The 26,005-nt window shown below is 40.0% G+C and overlaps 1 protein-coding gene across 5 annotated transcripts in view; it reads left to right on the top strand.

The window, feature by feature from the left end:
- Positions 1–26,005, top strand: part of LOC140910243 (alcohol dehydrogenase 1-like) — a 356,071-nt gene that overhangs the window by 176,551 nt on the left and 153,515 nt on the right. The window contains exon 1 of one of the 5 annotated variants that reach the window (XM_073340736.1): positions 4,023–4,055. The exons of the other annotated variants lie outside the window; for them this stretch is intronic. The gene's annotated coding sequence lies outside the window, so the exon portion shown is untranslated. Of the gene's footprint in view, positions 1–4,022; positions 4,056–26,005 lie in introns of those variants that run through there. 5 annotated transcript variants of the gene reach the window in all.

A 26,005-nucleotide genomic window follows, 5' to 3' on the forward strand; every position in this document is an offset into this window, starting at 1 on the left:
GTGGTGCTGCTATTCTAGCAACAAGAGACAAGGAACCTTTCATGATGACTGCAAGTGATTAGGACCTTGGTTTTTCATATCACCTCTGACCACCCATAGCCATTGACTCTACAGTAACTCAAAGAAAATAAGCGTCACAGAGCATAACACATAAGTGGAGACCATTTCTGAACAAAATGTTTTCAAAGAGTGCATGAGGCATCAGCAGGTTATTAATAGACTTAGGGTAGAATCCCATGATGCTATGTCCTTTCTGATTGGATGAAGCAGATAGAGAACATAAAGAGCTCTTTGTAGAGTACAGACATTTACTTATATAATTATTTACCTGGATATTTTGATGAACCTTGGAACGAGATCAAATGTTTTAGCAAGCGTTTCTCAACTAACCAATACACACCAGTAAAAAAAATGCCTCAGACTCGATATATCAATCTCATTTACTACTTTTTTTAGTCTGTGTACGACAATGGACACTTCAGTTAAATGATTCAAAAGTCTCCTAATGACAAGTGTGAAGGCTGACATTGTCGGTTTGAACGTGGTTAAGATCCCTGGATTGTACTTCATGCATTTTCCCACCCAGCATTTCAAATGCTGATGAGATACCAAGAGAGGACATACTGTATAACTGAATTTAGCAATGAATTAGTCAGAATGAAGGGAGACAAGAGAATTTTTCTCATATATTGATGCCTACTAGTTCTTTTATCGCTAAGGACCTGTCAGTCATTTTTATTACAACCCCTATTTCAGGGGCTTATAATACTAACACCTCACTCTTGGTAAAACCTTTTTCTTTTTAATTTAACATAGACTATTTGACAATTTAAATTTTAGGCATGTAAAAGCAAAACAGAAGTTTTGGGACCAGCTACCGTTTTGTACTCCTATAAACTGAAAATCTGGCTTGCTTATAAAATTCCAAGGCCATCAGACTACACGGTGGACCAGACAAATTGCAATTTAAAAATAAAATATCTCATCTGGTTTATGATAAGAGAAGGAGGTAAGGGAGAGAGTGTTCTCTACTGGTTACAGCAAAAGGACAAGAAGTCAAGACTACCAGGATTCTCCTCCCAAACCTGCTGACTTTCTGTGTGACCTCAGCTGGGTGATGTAACTTCTGTCCTTCACAGTATTCATCTGTAAAATGGATATAATACTTTCCAGTGGCACCTTCCCAGGAATCTTAAGTTCTTTGTGGTTTCCTGGGGAAAAGCACTATAGAAAGGTAGAAGGTTATATATTAGATATAATTTTGAATTTTCTATTTTATTATACATCTGATTGTTAGATTTTAGCTCTGCATCATTTTACACAAAAATGGCCAGACTGAGTCTGACCAATGGTCCATCTAGTCCAATATCCTGTCTTCTGACAGTGGCCAATGCCAGATGCTTTGGAAGGAAAGAACAGAGCACATCATCCGCAAGTGATCCATCCCATGTCGCCCATTCCCAGCTTTTGGCGAACAGAAGCTAGGGACACTTCAGAGCATGGTTTTGCATCCCTGTCCATCCTGGCTAATAGTCATTGATGGACCTATCCTCCATTAACTTATCTAGTTCTTTTCTGAACCCTGTTAGAGTCCTGGCCTTCACAACATCCTCTGGCAAAGAGTTCCACAGGTTGACTATGCATTGTGTGGAGAAATACTTCCTTTTGTTTGTTTGGAACCTACTGTTTATTAATTTCATTTGATGACCCCTAGTTCTTGTGTTATGAGAAGGAGTAAATAATACTTCCTTATTTACTTTCTCCACACCAAACATGATTTTATAGACCTCTGTCATATCCCCCTTAGTCGTTTATTTTGCAAGCTGAAAAATCCCAGTCTTATTCATCTCTCCTCATATGGAAGCTGTTCCATACCCCTAATCATTGTTGTTGCCTTTTTCTGTGCCTTTTCCAATTCCAGTACGTCTTTTTCTGCATGCAGCATAGAAGATGTTGGCATAGCATGGATTTATGTAGAGGCAATATGACCTATTCCATCTTATTCTCTACCCCTTCCATAATGATTGCCAACATTCTGTTGCCTTTTTTGACTACTGCCACACATTGAGTGGATGTTTTCAGAGAATGATGCACAACGACTCCGAGGTCTCTTTCTTGAGTGGTAACAGCTGATTTAGACCTCATCATTCTATACGTATAGTTGGGATTTTGTTTAATAAGGTAATGATATAGGAATGCCAAAAATGTTGGAACTAGAAGGAGGTTTTGATATACCTTTCAAATAGCTATGTGTTTAAAATGGAGGCTGAAAAGTAACAGACATTTTCATTTGAGCACAAGTACTGCACAGTGGTAACGTATGTTAATGGCATTATCAGCAGTTAACACCATGCCATTTCTGTAATAAAGACTCCCTAAAACAGGCAAACTTGTTTAGAGTCAGTTGTAAATTGATTCAGAGCAGGTTGTTTCATGTCAACTTTGTCTATGATCTTCTCCTGTACTTACATATTTCACCTCAAGTTCCAGAAAACAAGGGTTATTGTTTTCTATGGAAATGATTCACAATAATATAGTCCATCAAGGGATCTCACAAGAAACCTGGATACATGTGATGAATAGCCATATTTGAATAGGTGATGTTTAGTTTGGTATTAAACTTCTAAATCTATATAATTTCTATATTAATATATTGTACTATTGGCCTAAGGCAACCAGCTCACAAGTTTTGCTTAGCTAATTTGTTCAGCCATTCCTTACATAAGATGGTGGATGGGGAGTTGCTTAGTTGAAAAAAACATCAGCAATGATTCTGCATACAATTTTGGAAAGTGATGCTTAGAGAGATGGCTTCGAATCCATTTACATTCTGCCAGGCTGGAATGGGTAAAGCACGTGAATCAGAAGAAAACGCTTTTGAGAAGGTGACATAATGGATAATCTGTTGCCTTGTTTATGAAATGGATAGGCTTTGGGGGAAGACAAAGAGAATGTGTTTTCCATTACTAGAGAAACACCCTGGACCAGACATACTTCCTTGAGCCATGCTGGACTTGAGAGACTGCTATAGGTAATATACAAACTTTGTTCCGACCTAGCAGAGCTTTTTACAGTGCCCAACTAAATGTGTTTATAGTCAGCTATCTTTTATTTTCTGAGTTTCCCTTCATAATGCAGTAATTTGTCAATAAAGTTGGCTTTTATTTAAGACAAGCTGAGCTGAATGGCCTTTAAGTTGGGGAGACTGAGTAAGCGACAGCTATTGTTGGGGTAGCTTGGAAAGAAAGAAGCTGGCTTCTTATCTCAGATAATGCTGAATCAGAGTGAGGTAACAGCCTGAATTGAAGGTTAGGGGGTGTAATTCCACCAAAGCAGTGCCAAACAAGACCTTGGCAAGCTGTGGACACAAGTGGAGCCAAATGCCATGGATGGCGTCAGGCTAGTTACAATGCAAAATGAACAGGGGTTGCCATGCTATGTTTGTTATTCTGAAGCCTTTCTTTCCCATGAAAACAAGAGACTGTTGCACAAATTGCCTAATGAGGAGGATGACTATACATTCCCTTCTGCATTTCAATGGGCTTCCAATGTAGATTAGTTATCTAAACACCACTGTTCTCTCAACAGCAAATGAGCGGGGAGAAGGATAAATGTGAAAAGTTCAGATCTTTATTGAGGCTCTGCATTTAAGCCAAAAATTTAGGCTGAAGACAAAGAACCAAGAGACAATTTTCTATTGAGCAGGAAAAGACAATAGCCCATTACTAATTACTGCCATTCAAAACAGTATTGCTTTATCCGACAACCTTTTTGCAGCAAAAAGGCTGCTCCTTGATTTTCTATTAGCCTGCTGGTGGATCAACTATTCAATGTTATTATTATAGAAATCATTTACATTTCATATTACAACCCTAGCTGAAGGTAGGTTTCATTTTGTAGTCTTACAGCCTCCATCCTAACTGGAGTATTACCAGTGCTCCATGCAAACGATTTGACTCTGCCTTTCAGCTTCTTTCACAGCTCCAGCAACCCTCTCCTCCCCACACAGGACTCAAGCAGTGCTCTCCTTTGAAGTGTTTACTCTCACACCACAAGTGAGTAACACCCTGTTATTTTCTTCAGGCCCCTTTTATTCATTGTTTGGTTCTGCTGAAAACCAAAAACTGTCTATTTTCACTTCACTGTAGGTGTTGTTTTGAGCCTGCTGTGCCACAAGTAAAAATTAAAGACTACACTCAGCCTTTAACTCTGCGATACTACGTGACAGTATAACTATAAAAGGGCCCAAATCCCTGCAGCACACTGTGAGCTAAATTGGTGATTTGGAGTTCCTCTTTAATGTTAAGCACCAGAATTCGAAAAGTGACTGCAGACTATGTTGTGTGTGTTTCTCGGAACAGCTTCTTAATTTCTGCATCACTGATTCAACACATTATTTATCAATTATTCCTTTCCTTTAAGTCAATAACACAATGAAATAGTTGAAATAATTCAATAGCATGGAACCACTTTACCTTGAGTGGCACTAATTACACCATGACTACTGATTAATTGAGGAGTCCCTTGCTGTCTTTGCATAGTTGCATGGCCTTATACATTATCTCCTAGAGCTTGTTCCAAGTGATCAGTTATTTCACATTGAGTCATCCCATTGCAAGATTTAATATGAACAAATGTATGTGTAATTTCCCACTGTCACTATGTTGAAATGATTGTGTAATTCGGTGTAACTGCATAAAAATGACAATATAGCTGCTTCCCAATTACATAACTGTTACAGGGTAGTCAGTTTTTAGTGTAAAATGTAATTGATTCCTAATTATTCCACTTTGGGAGAAAGATCACAGTCCATAACTTCATTGCAGTGATAAGAAATAACTCTTCAAAAGCAAAGATTCAGCAGCATGTACGTGTCTTGGCTTTCCATTTGTTGAATGTCCCTGTTTCCTGAGCATCACTGCAAGATGTGGAATAGTGTCGTCTCTCTACATTATATTGGCAACAGGGTGCCCACCAGAAAAAAGTCTAAGGGACAACTACTTTATGTGCTTGTTGTGCATTTAGTTATTGTCCCCAGCTGCCCTAGAAGCAATTAGAAGACAAAGCAATGCCATCCAGGCAACAGGCTTTTCCAGGGAAATAATATAAAATGAAAACAAATAGGAGGCTTTTCCAGCTGGATTTCAACTTTAATAATAATAATTTCAGTCAACAAGCAAAAGAAGGAATATCCATGCTCCCTGCTTCAGATCTTGCACCCCATCAATCAATCCTCTAGGTGTCTCTAGCCTTTAAGCCCTCTCCTTCTGTCTCATCAACAGTAGCTTTTGGAATCATATCCACCACATGGGGCTTGATTTCCTACTGTGTCTGAGCTCTGGCTGCTCTGACAGAGTGGAGTGGGTGATGGAAGGGATCCAGTTGCAGCTTCCAGATTCAGGGCCACCCTGCCCTGTTAGGGACCTTACACCTGCAGAGCCTTTAAACCAGTGGAGGATCAGATGAAATAGAGCTCTGCAGGAGGAAGCAGAGCTACCTGTCCACTAGTGTGATGTTAGTGGAGCAGGAGTGTTTTCCTGCAGGAGGAAATGCTCTCCTGGCCTTCTCCAACCATGTTAAGACACATGTGGGTTGCAAACTGGCCTTGACAGAGTGCAGAACCCAGTCTTCTGGGCACAATTAAAGCTCCTTTTGAAATCAATAGGAATCTTGCCATTAACTTCAAGAGATGTCGGATTGGGCCTAAAGCCTCATATTCTTTCCTTTTCGTTCCTTTCACAGTTTCTAAAATGAACTCATTTTTCCCTTGTCTATGCTTGCACTAAAGTGTGGTCACACTGGTTCAGCTCCACCCTTTGCTGTCACCCACTGTCACCCATTATGAGCACTCATTGTCAGCAATGGATATATTTTCTGTGTAGAAAAGACCCAAACTTTTGCAGCTGTAGGTCCTCTGAGTAGCTAGGTACCCCATCCCGGACTATTAACTCTGTGTGTCAGGAAAGCAATAACGTAAGAAGGGGCCCAATCCTTAAAGCACTCAATAATGGTTACTAATGGGTAGTAATGAGGCTACTCATAGGGACTGGTCGTATGCATAAGGGTTTGCAGGATTGGGCCCTAAGGCACCAGTAATTCCTATCCTCACCTGTGCCTGACCACCTGATGTTCAGAGTCTATTTTCCCTTCACCACAATCTCATCATAATGCAGGCGTGATGGCTGTGTTTTGATAGTATATAACACTATATGAAATCCCTTACTACCGTAAGTGTGATGTGAAAACAGGTGCATTTACAGTGTTGTGTATATATTTCTGATTTTTAACTATTAAGTTTCTCTGCACTGCTACCAGCAGAGACTGGCAGCCATTTTGTGTTCATCACCTGCAGACTGTTAGAGAAAACACACACTCACGTGATTTGTTCTGTCATTGAGACTTTCCTTTATTCATGTTTTGTTAAGCTAAACTAAGTCACTCTTCCAAAGGTGTCTGTTTGCGCTTTGTGTATGCAGAAAGGTAACAGTCATTGTTGAGTTTGGTGAGACACTATAACTTCATCACACAGCACCCAGGGGCAATGTTCCTCTATCGTCACAAAAGTGAATATAGAATCAGTATTTTTAGTGCCTTTAAAAAAAAAAAGACACTGAAGTTGATTTCAGGTGTGTTCTGGTTGTGCAAGGTCATTACGTTAATTCTACAACCAGAAAGAAATAATAGTAAAGTGAGAGGAGAAAACTCCGCCATTCCCCTAAAACAGGTCTTAACATTGAAACTTTATTTTCAGGGACATGACTTTCCATTTCCACGGAAAAAGCTGACAGAGTTGTTGAATCTGATTATCCTTTTGGTGCTTGGGGGAGAAAGACCAGAGTAGGAGACATACTCCAACTCCTAACTTTGTGTTGCTTCCCTCTTGCTTATCAAAGCCAGGCCTTGATCTTCTTCTGCTGGTGCCCTCACATGTTTACAGTCTTACTCCTGAGTCCTACCTGTTCCTTTTGCTGCTTCTTCCTGGATCCAAGAGCTGACCCTAATTGCTCTCAAACATATAGTAGCAATAACAGTAGTAAATGTACTGCTTGTCATAGCACGGGCAGTGATAATGTTGTAGGGTGGCCAACCCTCCAGGATTGTAATGGAGTCTCCAGGAATTACAGATTCATCTTAATTAAAGATTCTGTCCTGTGATGAAACCTCGAGGAATATATTCAGCCAAAATTGGCAACCCTATAACGTTGGCTTCCCTTGAAGGACACCCCGGGTACCTCAAACCTCATCTGGAAAAACATCTCTCTAGAGAGGAGAGATGAGTTGTTTGTTTCACCCCCATTCAATCTCTAGCCTCACTGTGAAACTGCCAGGGATTACCAGTTGTGATCATGACGTGGGGATTCTCATCTATTCAGCATTGGACTGAGACCACCAGTTATCACAGGGCACCCAAGGGCTACCAGATAGTAACGACTTTTGGTCAGCATTATTTTCCTGGTCTGGATTGGACCAGGTGGTTATTCCCTCAAGCTATCCAGTCTTCCAACCTCAAGTTCTGTTGGGCCTTCTCCAACCTCCCCCAGCTATGACGTATAGAAAGGAACAACAAGATTATTTTTGTAGTTTTAAATTCCTACTTTAAGATAAAGAAGTTAAAGTGAACTAGGTACCTTTTAGTTTACACATGGGGCAGTTAGATGGCAACACTATGATGCACTCTGCAGTTTGCACCTCCATAGTCTTCACTGCAGTACAGTGTACCATAGTCGTAGCTGCACTATGCTGTAGTTTAAATACAGTTTATTGTCTAGATGCAGGAACCACTGGGTAAAATTCTATGGCCTGTCGTATGCAGGTCGTCAGACTAGGGTAGCCAAACTGTGGCTTGAGAGATGCTTGCGGCTCTTTTACAGTTAAAGTGTGGCTTGCAATGCCCCCCATACCCCCCACCATTCTCCACCTATCAGACTGCTGGGGGAAAGGAAGAGGGAAGCTCAGGACCTCTGCTTTTCAGCAGGGTGGTGGCGTGGGGGCTTCTGCCCAGTGAAGTGGGTGGTCTCGGGGCTTCAGCCCTATGGGGCATGCCTGCTGGGGCTTGGGGCTTCAGCTGGAGCAGTGCTAAACCCCTCAGTCCAGGCAGGCACCTCCCAAAGGGGTGATGCCCCAATTCCCGGCAGGTGTGCCCGGCTCTTGAACTTCTGAGGATTGTTGTATGTGGCTTGATGGGTCAGTAAGTTTGGCCACCCCTGGACTAGATGATTGTAATGGATCCTACTGGTCTTAACATTTATGAACCATGTATAGGATCATGAATTATGTTTATTCCAGAGCATAATGAATGCGAAGTGGATGTAAAATGCCACTGTTGGGATCTGGTAGGGTTTTACAGCGACTTTGCACTCATGTTTCACTGGGGTAAATGAATTGCTCCTTCTATTTTTATAAATTTTGAGAAATTAAAAAAGATAAACATTCCAGATATTACAGTGACAATGAAGACATTTTATTTGCCATGGATCACTGTCCATCCTCTGGCCCACATACTGTACACAATGAGCACAGAAACAAGTCAATAATTGGACATTAAAATGCCGAGAGTGTATCTCACTTGAGATATTGTCCACAAATTTGAGGCCAGGCTTTAAAATAATCCCTTTTCGGTTTCCGACAATGTGGAGAGCTTGTAAAATCTGAAGCTGTAATGAGCTGTTCCTACTCAGCTGTCTGCTGCTCCACTACTCCAATTCCCATCTGCTGGCAGTTAAAAGCCTCCCTCAAAGTTCCTGCATCTGATGTACATACTGTTCTCTAAAAGAAAAGGAGTATTTGTGGCACCTTAGAGACTAACCAATTTATTTGAGCATGAGCTTTCGTGAGCTACAGCTCACTTCATCGGATGCATACTGTGGAAACTGCAGAAGACATTATATACACAGAGACCATGAAACAATACCTCCTCCCACCCCACTGTCCTGCTGGTAATAGCTTATCTAAAGTGATCATCAAGTTGGGCCATTTCCAGCACAAATCCAGGTTTTCTCACCCTCCGCCCCCCGCCCCGCCCCCCCGCACACACAAACTCACTCTCCTGCTGGTAATAGCTCATCCAAAGTGACCACTCTCTCTACAATGTGCATGATAATCAAGGTGGGCCATTTCCAGCACAAATCCAGGTTTTCTCACCCCCCCCCCCCCACCACACACAAACTCACTCTCCTGCTGGCAATAGCTCATCCAAACTGACCACTCTCCTTACAATGTGCATGATAATCAAGGTGGGCCATTTCCAGCATAAATCCAAGTTTAACCAGAACGTCGGGGGGGGGAGGGGGCGGGGAGTAGAAAAAAACAAGGGGAAATAGGCTACCTTGCATAATGACTTAGCCACTCCCAGTCTCTGTTTAAGCCTAAATTAATAGTATCCAATTTGCAAATGAATTCCAATTCAGCAGTTTCTCGCTGGAGTCTGGATTTGAAGTTTTTTTGTTGTAAGATAGTGACCTTCATGTCTGTGATTGCGTGACCAGAGAGACTGAAGTGTTCTCCGACTGGTTTATGAATGTTATAATGCTTGACATCTGATTTGTGTCCATTTATTCTTTTACGTAGAGATTGTCCAGTTTGACCAATGTACATGGCAGAGGGGCATTGCTGGCACATGATGGCATATATCACATTGGTGGATGTGCAGGTGAACGAGCCTCTGATAGTGTGGCTGATGTTATTAGGCCTTTGATGGTGTCCCCTGAATAGATATGTGGGCACAGTTGGCAACGGGCTTTGTTGCAAAGATAGGTTCCTGGGTTAGTGGATTTATGCTGGAAATGGCCCACCTTGATTATCATGCACATTGTAAGGAGAGTGGTCAGTTTAGATGAGCTATTGCCAGCAGGAGAGTGAGTTTGTGTGTGTATGGGGGTGGGGGTGGGTGAGAAAACCTGTATTTGTGCTGGAAATGGCCCACCTTGATTATCATGCACATTGTAGGGAGAGTGGTCGCTTTGGATAAGCTATTACCAGCAGGAGAGTGAGTTTGTGTGTGTGGTTTTTGGAGGGGGGTGGGGGGGTGAGAAAACCTGGATTTGTGCTGGAAATGGCCCACCTTGATTATCATACACATTTTAAAGAGAGTGGTCACTTTGGATGGGCTATTACCAGCAGGAGAGTGAGTTTGTGTGCGCGGGGGGGGGGGGGGGAGGGTGAGAAAACCTGGATTTGTGCTGGAAATGGCCCAACTTGATGATCACTTTAGATAAGCTATTACCAGCAGGAGAGTGGGGTGGGAGGAGGTATTGTTTCATGGTCTCTGTGTATATATAAAGTCTGCTGCAGTTTCCACGGTATGCATCCGATGAAGTGAGCTGTAGCTCACGAAAGCTTATGCTCAAATAAATTGGTTAGTCTCTAAGGTGCCACAAGTACTCCTTTTCTTTTTTGCGAATAACACGGCTGTTACTCTGAAACCTGTCATACTGTTCTCTGTGACACATGAGATGAGGGCATGCTCAGCAACCATCTTAAGCGCTTTTACAGTATCTTTTATTTGATAGCTGAAACTGGAAGGGTTCTGTGCAGCTCTCACTAAGAGGCATAGGTTCCTAGCATTCAGACAGAACTGCTACCCAGGGAGAGAGAAAGTCAGCTAGCCACGTGGAGTCATTTTTATCTTTTTAGCTTCCAATCATTACAGTCTTCCAATCATTACAAGATAGTGACAGGGCATTGGCAAAGGACAACATTATTTATCTGACTCTTGTCCCATGGATTATCCAAACAGTGCATTGATGTATTTGTATTGTCATAGCACCTAGGAGCCCCAAAACACCATTGTACCCAGCAGTGTGCAAACACAAACCAAAGAGACCTTTCCTCCCCACTAAAGTTCACAATTTAATTATGATAGAAGAGAGAACAGATGGATGCAGACAGACAGGGGGCTACACGGAAACAATGAGACAATATTGGTCAGCATGTTAGGCAGTGGTCACAGCACTCCAGCTCTCCCTGCTTTTGGTTACATTCCTAATGTAGTGATCTATTGTGCTTTCAACCATCCACAAAGAAGCACAAGACAAAAAGTGCTTGGAAAGCTCAGTCATGGCTTAAAACAAGAGCTGAAGTTAGTGACCACTATCCTAACAAGTGAATGCAGAACTGAGGCAGGAAACACAAGGTGATGGCGAATCAGCCCTGTGGTCAACAAAAATCTTAATTATGAACCTCACTCTTTGATTTAAGAACCTCCCCGTAAGCAAGGAGCAAACATACATTTGTACACTTTCATATTTTAAATTAACTGTCATCCACTCACAAGGTTCTAGCCACAGGAAGCTAGGGACACATTCCAGTAAATACCTTCTTCTTTTCTCTGAGGGAACGCTTAATCACAGCATGATCAGCTTCATTGTCAGTCTTCTTGTTTTGTCTTTTTGTGGACTGTCAATCAACTCAGAAGCACACTGAAAGCTAAGATGCAGGTCTCTGAAGGTGATGTCTCAATGTCTGTTCTCTAGAGCTGTGCCCTGCACTGAGGGAAAATGTCAAAGGGTGGACTTCCATTGTGCATTCGCACAGTGAAATCCCGCCCTGTGCAGAGGACCCACACAGTCTGCCCATGTAAGCCCTCAAAATACAGCTAAAGCAGGATTTGAGTGCTGCATGGGCATTGTGCTGCCCTCTGTGTTGGATGAATTACACCTTCATTTTGCAGGGGTAAATTACTGTTGATAGTGCACATGTTGGTGGGCACAGGAATGCAGGAACAGTTTTGCACACACAAGAGGAGACTCGGTTGAGAGTAGATGGAACATTTGTAACGGTGCTAATTCCTTGATTTATCTCATTCAGGATAGTATCTATCCCCGGTTCTGTGGTAGGACAGGTGGCCAGTTCGGGTAATCTTTGATTCAGTTACTGCATTTAGCTCATAAATCTTGATCCTAGTCGCTCGTTATTGGTACTATTATTTTGGCTTACTGATGTATTTTAGAGGGAGTCATTCAGAACTTGCTGAAGACAGCAGATGAGGCCGTGGGAGTGGTAATTCTTTTCTAGTTATGTTTCTTCTTTTGGTTTAGCCAACTTGTCTATGGCATATAGGACATTTGTCTAGATGTAGTATGTAGAGATTGCATTTCATTATTGCAAGCTGCCAATACAACCTGTCATGTCATTCTCAAGTTTTTTTCATGTTCTCTGTCTCAATGAAGTCTCATCCCTCCAGCACTTTGCTATAGGTTACTGATCTGAAAATTGCACCAGTAACTACATAGTATTGCCTTCCAAATCTTTCTGATCTTGAGCAGGGCAGACAAAGACGTAAATAAACTCAAGCCAGACCCCACCTTGCCAGATTATATAGGCTAGATCCAAATCTGTGGGCAAATCACTCATTGCAGCCTCAAAATGAGGGGCACAAATGTGGCTTTAAACCACCTGGCATCCCCTCAGTTCTGGGGCTCCCCTGATGCTGACCTGGTTCCCAGAAGGATTATGCCAGTTGCCAAAAGTCTCAAGGGGCCGTTCTGGCATCTGGGGATCAGCTAGCTGTTAGCGAGTCCCAGCCATGCCCCTTTTGCTAACAGCCAGGTGATGGATACAAGGAGTTACAGCAGTTCTATGCCATCTGAGGATCCCCCTTTGCTGGAAGAGGCTTCCGGTGGCTGGCTGATTAACCTTAGGATAACTTTGAACCAGTGGGGCAGGCCAAAACTGTCCCAGTGTACTACAGAATGGGGTTGTATAGGTACAGTATATATAGTGATCTATTTGAAGAACAAACTGTGGTGTATGCCAGCTATTTAAGATGAGCTAGAGGAAAGACATAGACACAGAGGGTATGTCTACACCACATTCAAAACCTGCGGCTTGCCTGTGCCAGTTGACTTGGGCTTGCTGATCTTGGGATAAGGGGCTGTTTAACGGCAGTGTAGGTGTTAAGGTTCGGGCTGGAGTCCAGGCTCTAGGACCCTGCAAGTTGGGAGGGTCCCAGAGCTCAGGTGGTAGCCTGAGCCCAAAATCTACACAGCAATGAAACAGTCCTGCAGCCCAAGTCCCGTGAGCCCCTGAACCAGATGTGGGTGTCTGATTGCAGTGTAGACATACTCTAAGAGAGAAGTCTCCAATCCGTTTTTTCCCCCTTTTTCTGTTGTCTGATTTTCCAGCTCCTTCTCATGAATCAGTATCGTGCTCCAATGGTGCTGAATGCTGATGAACCAGGACTTGGCACAATCCCAGCGAGTAATCTCCAGGCATTAATTTGTGTTCTGTACACCTGACCTGAATTTTTTGCAGGTAATTTGCAGGTCAGGGAACATATCAGAAGCAAGCAATTTTAGAAGATACCAATAAATACAAGCGAATAATGGTTATTTTGACTCTGGCTTCCTTCAGTCTCTTTCTCTCTCTCTCTCCTGTCATTAGTGTTTCGTTACTATTACAGTACTTTGCATATAATTACCAAGAGCTTTAGGTTATAATTACATTGCCATTTAGTACATTTGTAATGAGGAAAGAATGAAAAAAGCAGTGAATTAAATATGTAATGACTGTTGATTTTTGTGCCTTTTGCTTTCTTAATTCCTTCATTAATATTTTGCAATGTTTATGAGGCGCTACCTGGGAAAATAACCCATGCATTTACTTAAACATGTCACAACTGAGCTAGGAACTGAGAGAAGAGAGCAAGGTGAACAGATAGTAGTCAGGATTTTTTTTTAAACATGCTGTTTAAATAACAAAATTTTGCAAGTGTATATTTCACACGGGACATACAGAAGTCTTCAGGATTGGACCAACTCTGCACCCATTGAAGTAAATGGTAAAACTCCCATTGACTTCAGTGAGGGCAGAGCTCAGCCAACACTAAGCACTAATGAAAGTGCCATAGTATATTTTATGCTAAACTTTCCAAGTATTTTACGAACCATGAATGGCCTGAGTCCTTGCCCCAGCCATAGCAGGGCGCACAGATCCTGAAATAGTGTCCAACCCTCAGCTGTCTCCCTCAGCTTGGAGATCAGTATGGTTTCCCTCCAGGGACCTCTTCAGACTTTGCTCTCTACTGCCCTTTCTTTAGAGATCGACTCTCACATCCCTTGAATGTCAGAGGGAATTAATTAGCCACATCTGCCAAAAACTCAGCATAACTTTAGCAGCTCCTAGCAAGGTTGTAACAACCGATAAAAGAGTAAATCCATCGCAAGGCCCTGCTACCCTGGGACACAAACAGTAATTAATGAAAACATCTCTCACACACACTAGTGAAACTGGCATTGCTATCTTTTTTCTTCTTAATGGATGGAGGCACTGAAAGTTTAAGTGACCTGTCCAAGATGTCACAGCATGTTAGTGTCAAAGACTGCAATGAACCCAGGAGTCTTGACTCAAAACTCCAGCAGGAAGACTGTCCTATGATTTGAGCAAGGGTCTGCAGATACTATGAGTAGAGCTGTGCAAATTGATTTTTCAGTTAGCCAGCCATACCAAAAGTTGGGGAGGAGGTTGGGGAATTCCTGTGGGGTCAACCAAAACCAAATTGTTAGCAAACCAAAAAAAAATTCAAAACATTTTTTTTAGTTTGAGCTTTTTGAGCATTGTTTTTAATAAAATTGAAGTAAATTTCAAAATGAAAAGTAATTACAAATCAAAATGTTTCATTTGTCATAAGAAAACATTTTGAGGTTTTCAGAAGCGTTTTTTCCCCCCTACCAAAACAATTCAGCCAAATTCAACCCAAATTTGCAAAATGTTTTGGTCAACCTGAATCTGCCTTTTTTGACAAAAAATAATTTTGCCCAACTCTAACCATACATGTGAGAGCTGTGGGTAGAATGGAAGAACCCCTTCATTCTTAATCCGTTTTACCATGCTGCCTCTCATGCTGGTGACCTGCCCCTGCTTACAGCCAGAGATCACAGCCACTGTTCAACAAGGCAGCCAGTTCAGCTGCAGACTGAGAAAGAGCTTGCTGTGACATCAGTGCTAGCCAGGGCAGCACTGCTCCAAAATCAGCATCCCGATCTGGGATCCTTTGAAAAATCAAGGGTCCGAACTATGAGTATGTTTTTCAACAGTCAAAAGGCCTGTTTTAGGTGGCTGTAGATAAGTAACCTGTGAGCATTAAGAAAAAAAAACATGACCAGCTTTCAGCCCTTGCAATTTGATCATCAGATTGGTTTTCTTTTTTCAAGGTTAGCTTTGCAAGGAGGTGCAGGGGAACTCAGAGTCTCCTTCACATTCCTAGGTCCTCCCTGGCTGTAGGATTCATGGTGCCAAGGAGGGTGCTGAATACCTATAAAGCACCTCATCCCCACACCACTCCCATACAGATATCAAACTTAGTCTCCAGGACATAAGGTATGAATGATTCCATGAGTCTGTAACAATAAATACTTTGTTTTATAGTGACAGGTTTCAGAGTAGCAGCCGTGTTAGTCTGTATCCGCAAAAAGAGCAGGAGTACTTGTGACACCTTAGAGACTAACCAATTTATTAGAGCATAGAGAGGCCAGAGAGTTTGAAGTGTTGAAAAACCCGTAGGAGAACAATTCAACCTCTCTGGCCACTCAGTAAAAGACTTAAGGGTGGCAATTTTGCAACAGAAAAGCTTCAAAAACAGTCTCCAAGGAGAAAATGCTGAGCTTGAATTAATATGCAAACTAGATACCATTAACTTGGGTTTGAATTGAGACTGGGAGTGGCTGGGTCATTACACATTTTGAATCTATTTCCCTATGTTAAGTATCCTCACACCTTCTTGTCAACTGTCTAAATGGGCCATCTTGATTATCACTACAAAAGTTTTTTTTTCTCCTGCTGATAATAGCTGATCTTAATTAATTAGCCTGTTACAGATTGTATGGCAACTTCCACCTTTTCTCTGTATATATATATATCTTCTTACTGTATGTTCCATTCTATGCATCCGATGAAGTGGGCTGTAACCCACGAAAGCTTATGCTCTAATAAATATGTTCGTCTCAAAGGTGCCACAAGTACTCCTGTTCTTTTTGTTTTATAATAGATTTCTTCAGATAAACAATAATGTCTCAAGGTCTATTTTAGTCCCAGGTCTATGTATCTATTTCTGATCTGTGGTTAGTGAGAACTGGCAGTAAACTGTTACTGAAGCATGTGAAGAAGCATTGTAAAGCTAAAATATCTCCACTCAGTTGAGAACATCAGCTATAAACTCTCAATGCCTTAGGTGCTTGTGTGAAATATACTTTTCCTGACAATTCATTGAGCTTGTAGTTATCAATAAACATGATGCACATGTAGTAAAATGACTGGTGGTGTAACATATTTCAAGTTGATATGAGGGGTTAGGATTTGACAAAGAGAGGCTGATATTTCTGAAGATTGAACTTTCTAGAAATTTTTGTCTATAGATAAGACGGTCAGACTTGTCCATACAGTATAATCCTAGATTCTGTGAGTTATCTTTGGGTGATTATAAGTAGCAAGCAATTGCGGCAGAGACAAGAGTCATTCTGCTGTTTAGGAAGCAACTTTGATGGTAACCACATAACTAATTACTAATGGCTAATTCAGAGATGATCATTTGAACATACAGCAGCTTGAAGTTGTCGTATTAAGTACTTTGCATTTTAGGGTTCTGAGCCTGCAAGCCTTTGCATGGCCCACAACAAGAGCTGCTAAACTGCTGCACTCCCACACAAGTGTGAGCAGTAGGGTCCACTGACATTTTTCAAATATCAACATTTCAATGACATTTCTTTTTTAAAAATTTGAAAAAAGAATACAATTAAAGAAACTCACATATTTTGCCTTTTTCCCCCTAACCATCTCTAAAGAACAGAGAATACATGTATGCATCAATATAGTTAAGCACTAGTTCTAGTCCTCTGTCCTGAGTGAAAGTGTCAATACCCTTGTGACAAAAAAGCTGATATGTGCAAAAATAAATAAATAAATTAACATCTTTTTTTTTTTAAGTTGCAAAGTTGCACACTGACGTACAGAAGTGCCAGTGTTAAACTCACCTGTGGAGCTTCTCAATGAAACAGTTGCAAGAATGTTTTATTGTGCATCAAACAATGTATTTTTCCCTAACTCTGAAATTTAAAAAAAAAAAAAAAAAAGTCAGCTAGAGGCAGACACAAAGGCATGGGAAATTTGAGCCCAAATGCCTCAAGTTTGGCAATGTTATAAGCAACTGAAAAAAAAACCTTATAATGACAAATCTTATTATGGCATCTAAAAGCCTATGATCCAGACTTTTAATGGTATTTAGGCATTGCTGCGCTCAGCATTGTAATGCCTAACTGATTTAGGAGTCTAAATCTCATTTTCAAAAAGGATTTAGGCACCTAGGAGCCAAAATCCCATTGACAGCTGGCACCTAAATACTTTTAAAAATCTGGGCCTAAGTTTCTTTTGAAAATAGGACTTAGGTTTCTAAGTCATTCTACAGGTTTCAGAGTGGTAGCTGGGTAAGTCTGTATCAGCAAAAAGAACGAGGAGCACTTGTGGCACCTTAGAGACTAACAAATTTATTTGAGCATAGGCTTTCGTAGGCTAAAACCCACTTCATCGGATGTATGGAGTGGAACATACAGTCGGAAAATACACATTTTTTCATGTTTGTGTATATATATATATTGCCATACACACTATAACGAGAGTGATCAATTAAGGTGAGCTATTATCAGCAGGAGAAAAAAACCTTTTGTTGTGATAATCAGGATGGCCCATTTCCAACAGTTGACAAGAAGGTGGGAGTAACAGTGGGGGTGGGGGGGAAAATAAGCATGGGGAAATTGTTTTACTTTGTGTAATGACCCATCCACTCACTCTAAGCATTTTTGAAAGTGTTTACTCATTACCTATAGGCTTCACTACTAATTGTGGCTATAAATATAATATAATAACATGTTAGTGATGATGTGCTGGTAATGAGAGTACTATAACCTGCATTTCTCCACAGAGATGCACTGGACCTAACCATGTTCAGTTTTCAGTCAGTCCTTATTCAGGTAAAGGTTATTATTTAACGTAATAGGAGTTTTACCCAAGGAAAGACTGAATAAAAAGGGAGTAAGGATTTTAGGATTCCTTCCCTACCCCATGACACTTCTTTGTAGTCATCACAAAGCCAATAGGAAAAATTGGATTGACCCAGTCAGATTTCCATAGAAAACTTTTACACCTGTTTAAATCTCAAAGGAAGAATCATACCAACTTAAAATGACCATCTTACTTTACTTTCTTAATTCTATTAAAATAAAATTACATACCCCCTCTGAAAATTGATATTAGAGATTAGGTTAAACTCACAAAAGTCAGATGAGTATATGGAGCTATAGAGGTTTAAGAATATTATATAATCATATGTTGCTTCAGGTATACTGTAAAAGCTTTCAAGAGCTAAATATAGAGTAAGAAAATGTAAATCTGAATAGCCTGGTTCAGATTCACGGGGTGGGATTTTCAAAAGTGCCTTAGTAATTTAGGATCACATGTATTGGATTTTCAATTGAACTCATGCTGTTAAGTCACTTATGCTTGTTTAAAACCCTATCAACAATGCTGTTAATGAAATAAAATATGACTTATACAACAGTGGACTGCTTTAGAAAAATGCTGATTCAATATCTGCTCCTAGAAAATATACTGCCCGCCTTATTATAGTTAATATTTTAACTTTCATTTAATTATTTCCTCTGCAAACAAAATCAATGTTGTTCAGATTAGCAACATTCTAGTGCTAGTTGAAACAAGAATGAGTTTTTGTCCTCAGAATTCAGTACAAAACTTGATGTTTGTAAAATAGAAGTTTGAGGGGTTTGGCAAAGGGTAGAGTCGGGGGCAGATATTTCATGTCACCAAAGCTTTCTTGAATTTATACCACATTGGCATTAGTTAGTGACTGAAATATTTTGTTGAACTCATGGATTTACCTTTTGAAAATCCCAGGTATATTTTACACTTGTATCATGGAAAACATTTCCCACCAATACACAATAATTAGAACTCACCTCTGTGTAAAGGACTAGCATAAGTCCCAGGAACTGCTTAAGTCCCATTTAAATTCTAATTTCATCTATAGTAAAATAAGCTGTTTTCATTTTTTGTAGTGTTTTGTTGTTGTTGTTGCTGTGGGGTGTTTTTCTCCTCCGTTTTTTTTTTTGTTTGTTTGTTTTTTTGGCAAGAAAGACATAATCAGACCCAAGTTTTTATTGTACTGCAATCATTACCTGAAAACAAACTTGGCAAAAACCTTTGTTTGTGATCACTGTATGTCAAATTACAGACATACGATGTGAGTTCTCATTTTTCAAACTTTTACATATAAGGTTTAAAATTCTTTGACAGCAGCAATATCCTTCAAGCATGATCTTCGTAAACAAGTCTTCAGAAAGCTCTGAGGTATAAAGAACCTTTGATAGATAAATGAATAACATCAGAACTAATGCTCTGCTTAATGGATGTACAACTTTACCGGCATCCATTAATTTGTGTATGAATGCACCATAAGTGTAGGTGGACTTCCAGTCAATTATACTTCAGCTAAGCATGACGCAAAGAGCACACAGCAAAACAGCCTCCTCGAAGAAGCAGTAATGGAAAACAACAGGACAGATAATCATGAGGAATTATTGCACTGGCTCATAAATCCACACCAATGCTGACAAGAATTCAACTCTGAAAATGACAAATCTCTTTCTCGTGTGATGGTGGGTTTTGGGATGCTCGGCTAATGGACTCATTTTGCTAAGCCTTTATCTGTACCACTGCTTGATGTGGGTATTATTTATTTATTTATTGTTTTCACTTAACCTACCTGGTGACATTTCTTTGGCTTTAATCCAAGTGACAAAAGTTACTCTCTAAACTCTCGCCCTATAGTGAAATTTTTCATCAACATTTTTCTTTAAACATTGTTTTATATTTATAGTAAATTACAAAGAACAAGGGTAAACAGTAAGTGCCAAATTCTGCTCTGGGTTACACTCCATGCAGAAGCACCAGTCATGTATTTGATCAGGATGTTTAAATTGGTTCAAATAAAATAAGAAGTGACCTCAATGAAACCCAAACCACCTCTGAAGTTTTAAAAAGTCTTATTAATGGTCTGTTTGCTTTTTTACAATTCATGCTTAATTTAACTCTGAACTTTCTGGCTTTGACCAGGATTAGAAATAGAAATGACAAGAGATGCTTTTTTCCAGCTGGTCAGAACTTGGTACCTAGGTACATAGTAATTGCTATACTGGATCTGCAAAATGATCTGTCTACTACAGTGCCCTATCAGGTACAGTGTCAAGTATAAGACACTGCAGAAGAAGTTGCAAGAAATCCCTTAATGGCCAGTTATATAATATTCTGGCCCTACAGGAAGTTTCTTCCCAACACCAGGTATTTAGCAATTGGTTTATGCCCAGAAGTAGGAGGGTTTTCCACTTCTTAATTTTCATCTTGTCTTTTGCATCTTATTATCCTTATAAACTTCTAAACCTGTCTTGAATCCTACTCAGTTATTGGTGCCAATAGTATCTCGTGGCAAAGAATTTCACAATTATGTTGTGTAAAAAAAAGTATTTCCTTTTATTTTTAAATCTGTTCCCTTTCATTTTCCTTGGCAACCCCATTGCTGTATTACAAGAAAGGTACACAAGTGCACCCAACTGACCTTCTTTATAGTGTTCTTTACATCTCCTTTGTAACATTCGTTATACCCTGATAGTGTCCCCCTCATTCACTTCCTCTTAGCTCAACTAAACAATCCGAAGAAGTGGGTTTTTTACCCATGAAAGCTTATGCCCAAATAAATCTGTAAGTCTTTAAGTTGCCACCGGACTCCTCGTTGTTTTTGTGGATACAGACTAACACGGCTACCCCTCTAATCCTAAATTTGTCAATCTCTCCTCATATGTAAGTCTTTCCATGCCTCTGATCTTTCCATGCACTTCTCTAGACCTTCTCCATGTCTGATTTATCCATTTTAAATTGGGTGACCATAACTGAATATGGTATTAAAGGTGAGAGAGTACCTTGATACCCCATCTTTTTAATTAATGTCTACAGTGAATTCATAATCCATCAATGTGACTAATTGTGTCAGTTGTTCCTTCCCATGTTTATTACCCCGCTTTTATCAATAGTGCATTTAATTTGTCGCTGTGCTGCCTAGCTGTGTTAGATCCCTCTGGAGCTCCTCAGTCTGCTCTGGCTTTGATTACTCTAAATTATTTTGCATCATCTGCAAATTTTGCCACTTCATTTTTGAATCTATTAATAAATATTAAAAGTGTATAAATAATGTTTTTTTTGGTTCATTGTCTGAACCAAAAAAAGTAAAAAAAAAAATCAATTTTTTGTCATACAAAACACTGTGTTCAACCCAAAACGAAATATTTTGTTGTTCTCAAGGTTTTTTACCTTCTTAAAATTGAAGTAACATTTGAACCAAAAAGTCATTTCAAGCTGAAAAGTCAAAATGTTTCATTTTAAAATGTTGAAATGGAACAATGAGTATATCAGAATTTATATATTTTTTAATCAATTTAATGACACACATTTGTTAAATGTTCCAGTCAGCCCAAGTCTGCATTTTTCAGCAAAAGGAAAAAGTTGTGGCCAAAACCTCTCTGCCATAATATATATATTTAAAAAAAAAAATCTGTCCAAGAATGGATATTTGGGCCACTCCACTATTAATCACTTTCCCTGCTGAAAATTTAACATCTATTTTTACTCTTTTCTGTCTTTTAACTAAAACTAGAGATTTCCTGAATGACTGATATTTTCAGCCTAATTTCTAAATATGTTAAGATAAGCATCTGAAATTTCAGACATTTATCCCACTTCAGACCTTTACATCTTTTTATTCATTGCCATCATCAAAGAATTGTCCAACAAGAAGTAATTGTCCTGCATGGTGGTGATTATAGTCCCAGCCACTCCCAATACAGTGGTCAATATTCAAAGTTTAGTGGGCCAACTGCAGGTGTATACATTTGTGAGCAACTGTGGATGTATACTATGGTGGATCAATATTATAACAAAAGAAGGTCTTCCATAGCTCCTCTTTCTAAACTGCTGTGACCCAGATTTTCAGAACTGCATACTCATGATTTCTGCAGGCAATTTCTGTGATTGTCTGTGGCACAGATTTTTAAGGTTATATGGGTGTTGCTCTTTTTAGGATTGCAAGACCTAAGGGATTTAAATGGCTAATTCTCATTTTCAAAAGTGACTTAGGCAGTTAGGAGCCTAAGTACCGTTGACTTTCAGTGAGACTTGGCCCTGGTCTACACTAGGACTTTAGGTCAAAATTAGCAGCGTTAAATCGATGTAAACCTGCACCCGTCCACACGATGAAGCCCTTTTTTTTGACTTAAAGGGCTCTTAAAATCAGTTTCCTTACTCCACCCCGACAAGTGGATTAGCGCTTAAATCGGCCTTGCCGGGTCAAATTTGGGGTACTGTGGACACAATTCGACGGTATTGGCCTCCGGGAGCTATTCCAGAGTGCTCCATTGTGACCGCTCTGGACAGCACTCTCAACTCAGATGCACTGGCCAGGTAGACAGGAAAAGAACCGCAAACTTTTGAATCTCATTTCCGGAGACTGCGGGAACTGTGGGATAGCTACCCACAGTGCAACACTCCGGAAGTCGACGCTTGCCTCGGTACAGTGGAAGCACTCCACCGAGTTAATGCACTTAATGCACTTAGAGCATTTTCTGTGGGGACACACACACTCGAATATATAAAAATGATTTCTAAAAAACCGACTTCTATAAATTCGACCTAATTTTGTAGTGTAGACATACCCTTAGGATCCTAAGTGCTTAAGTCACTTTTGAAAATAGGACATGGCTAACTAAGGGCTTGTCTACACAGTGTGTTAGTCTGCACTAGAAGGATGTACATTCTACTGCACGCTAGTGTGTTGGGCACAATTGAGCAGCCTGGGCCCTGCTGGCATGCACTAAAAGTTCCCTTATGCATATTAATATAATCTTGTTTTAAACAGTCCTACATTAATGCACACTAGGGAACTTTTAGTGCATGTCACATGGGTCAGTTAGTGAATGACATGCTAGTGTGCAATAGAACTTGCACCAATCTGGTGTGGGCTAATGCACCATATAGACAAGCCCTTAGTCATTTAGGCCTTGCAATGCTGAGTGGAGCAACACCTAATGTCTTTTTAAAAAGCTGGGCCTACGTTTAAAAGGTCAAGTTGATGCCATTTAAAATTCTGCACTTCTATATGCATCTCTTCTAGAACACCAGCAATAGGCAGATTCTATATAGCCATCAACTTTTTAAAAGTCCGTGGATATTTGTCACTATTCTGGCTGGTAAAAAGCTTTGCTAATGTAGGTATTGTGTAAGCGCTTGCTTTTTAAAACAGTGATCAATAAAAGGCATTAAGTACAACATTCTGCCCGCAGTTATACCTGTCTAATCCCACTCCTTATTTACCCCATTATCTCTTTCCTTAATATAAGTGAGGTTGCCGGGGTGAAACTTAGTGGTAGTCTGGGCCTCACAGACCTTCATTTAGACAAATCTGATTAATCATGGGCCTATGTGTGCATTTATGACTGAGCAATTAGCCCTTTGTGAAATTACACAACTTTTTTTTTTATTTTCTTAAGCGCATTAAAAATGCAGTGTTGAAAATTGTTACACAGAGTGATGTTCAGTTATATTATAATAAATACCACAGGACAAATCCTGCAGTTCTTACTCACTTTTAATTCAGTCCTTGTTGAATCAATGCTCTTATTATCTTCAGAGTGAATATTGTCTGAGAAAGTAGTTAAGAGAAAAGGGAAAACTTCAGGTTTTATTCCTATATATTGGCACCACTTTGGTGTCAATGGAACTTTTCTGATTTACACCAGCCAAGGGTCTAATAGTAAATATTTTCTTGCTGCTACTGGTTCTAAAACTTTGTGGTATTAGTTTTCTTCCCTCATGACTCCTGCTCCAAACCATTTATTCAATACCAAGGTCCAAAACCTGCTCCTGCAAAAAGGAGACACCAGGACTACATTGCTCACAAGCATATAACAATTAGTCTCTCCAGAAGATACAAAACAGTGCACTCGAATGCATGAGAAATTGGAGAAATGATTGTATATAAGCCACCAGGAAAGAGGTGAGTATTTGTGAAAATTATTTGATAAGCTGGATTTCAAAAAATATTTTGAGGCTGAAGTGTGAACTGTCTTGTTTCAAGGATCTGGTAAGGGGTCTGTCAGAAGAGACTGGTAATGCATGCATGCTACACCTTGCATTTATTGCTCACTTTTGCATCGAGTGAGGTAAGATGATATCAAAAGGAATCTGGGAAGGTAGACAGCTCAGTTGTTATACTGCAACCTCATTTCTGTTACATTTGCATACAAATTGATCTGGAAATCCATCAGCTGACTTTGTTAATGAGGTCAAGAAAAACATGCAGAGTTAATCAAGCCCAGCTATAGCTGTCGTTGGTTAACTGTCTCCAGAGAAGGAAACTCAGGAACACCATTTTTTTCTGTGCTTGCCAAAACACCTTCCCACAGTAGAAGTATCAGAATTAAATTTCATTTAAGAGCTCCCTCCTTTTGCACCCATGCATGTCATTTTAATTGAACTTATAGACTTGACTGGCATATAATGGAATTTACTCTGACAGTTTAACAATAATAAATTATTGCTCAAAATCTGGTAAAGAAACCTGTGGCTTAGCAAAGAAGAATATTGAGGAATTGGGGAAGAGGAAGGAGGAAATTTCATAAGCTATATAGTTACCTCCCAGTCACCACCGCCACACTAACATTTTATCCATTTATTCTTGTCATTTTTGCCTGTCTATTGATACTTAATTATTCCAGGCATGATGCCCATCATATTCCAAGCTACAGCTATTCATCAGGTGGCTCAATCTTTTCCAGTCTTCCTGTTAGACACTGGAATGTACTTTATTACTTTTACAACTCCTCTGACTTTTTCCTTCCACTTCGCTACTACTTTGACATTCATTGTAGAAATAAGATTTATCCACCTAAATCCATGAAGGATATTAGGGGAAATTAATTTTAACTTTGAATATGGTTTTCCCTCACAGATTAGTTGATATTGCTATTTGTGACCCTGTGCACTGAACAAGAGCCATCATGAGAGATGTTTAGGTTCATAACATTTCAGAGCAAAGCTCTTGGTATATAGTATACAGTAGTGACAAGCAATAGAACATTGTTTTCACTAACATTTGTGGGCCATGTTCTGTATTCTTTACTTCACAAGCACGAGGATCCAATCCTGCTCTGGAATGGTGACAGTGGTCGGTTAAAATTTTAAAAAGCAACCAAGTCCCATTTTGAAAGTGTCAGGAGCTAATTTTCATTGAAAGTGAATGAGGCGTTGGTTCCTAAATCACTTAGTTTAAGTGCTTTGGAAAATCCTACCCACTGGAAAATCCTACCCTACAATTCAGGGATTGTAGGATTGAGCCCTGAGAAAAGAAGATGGTGAAATCAATGACAAAACTCCCATTGGTTTTATTATTTGTATTACAATAGTAGCTAGGAGCACTAATCAAGGACCAAAACCCCATTGTGCTGGGCACTGTACAAAGACAAAACAAAAAGATGGTAAGGAACTTACAGTCTAAGTGTAAGACAAGAAACAACAGATGGAGACGGGTAGATGCGGGGTGTCCAAGGAACCAATGAGACAATATTGGTCAGCATGATAGCCAGTGGTCTCAGCACACAAGTATCCTAGCCATTGTCAAGTTGGTTGGTTGTTTTTTTGTTTTATGTAGGCATTACAGCAGAGGAGAATATTAAGGAGGATAATGAGATGGCTTTGCGGATGTTTACAGGGAGCCCCTGTGTGAGGGGCAACATGGGAGAAAGCACAGAGGTGCTTCTTTGAAGATTAAACAAAAGGCAATGGAGGCTGGTGTCATGCACCAATGGGAGGCAGGAGCTGACATTTCGATGGCGAATGAGAGATAACAGTCCTTGAAAATGAATACAAGCAACTTATGTTTCATGTTATAAAGGAGGGGGAG

The sequence above is a fragment of the Lepidochelys kempii genome, chromosome 4 (assembly GCF_965140265.1).
Source record: "Lepidochelys kempii isolate rLepKem1 chromosome 4, rLepKem1.hap2, whole genome shotgun sequence".
NCBI lineage: Eukaryota > Metazoa > Chordata > Testudines > Cheloniidae > Lepidochelys > Lepidochelys kempii.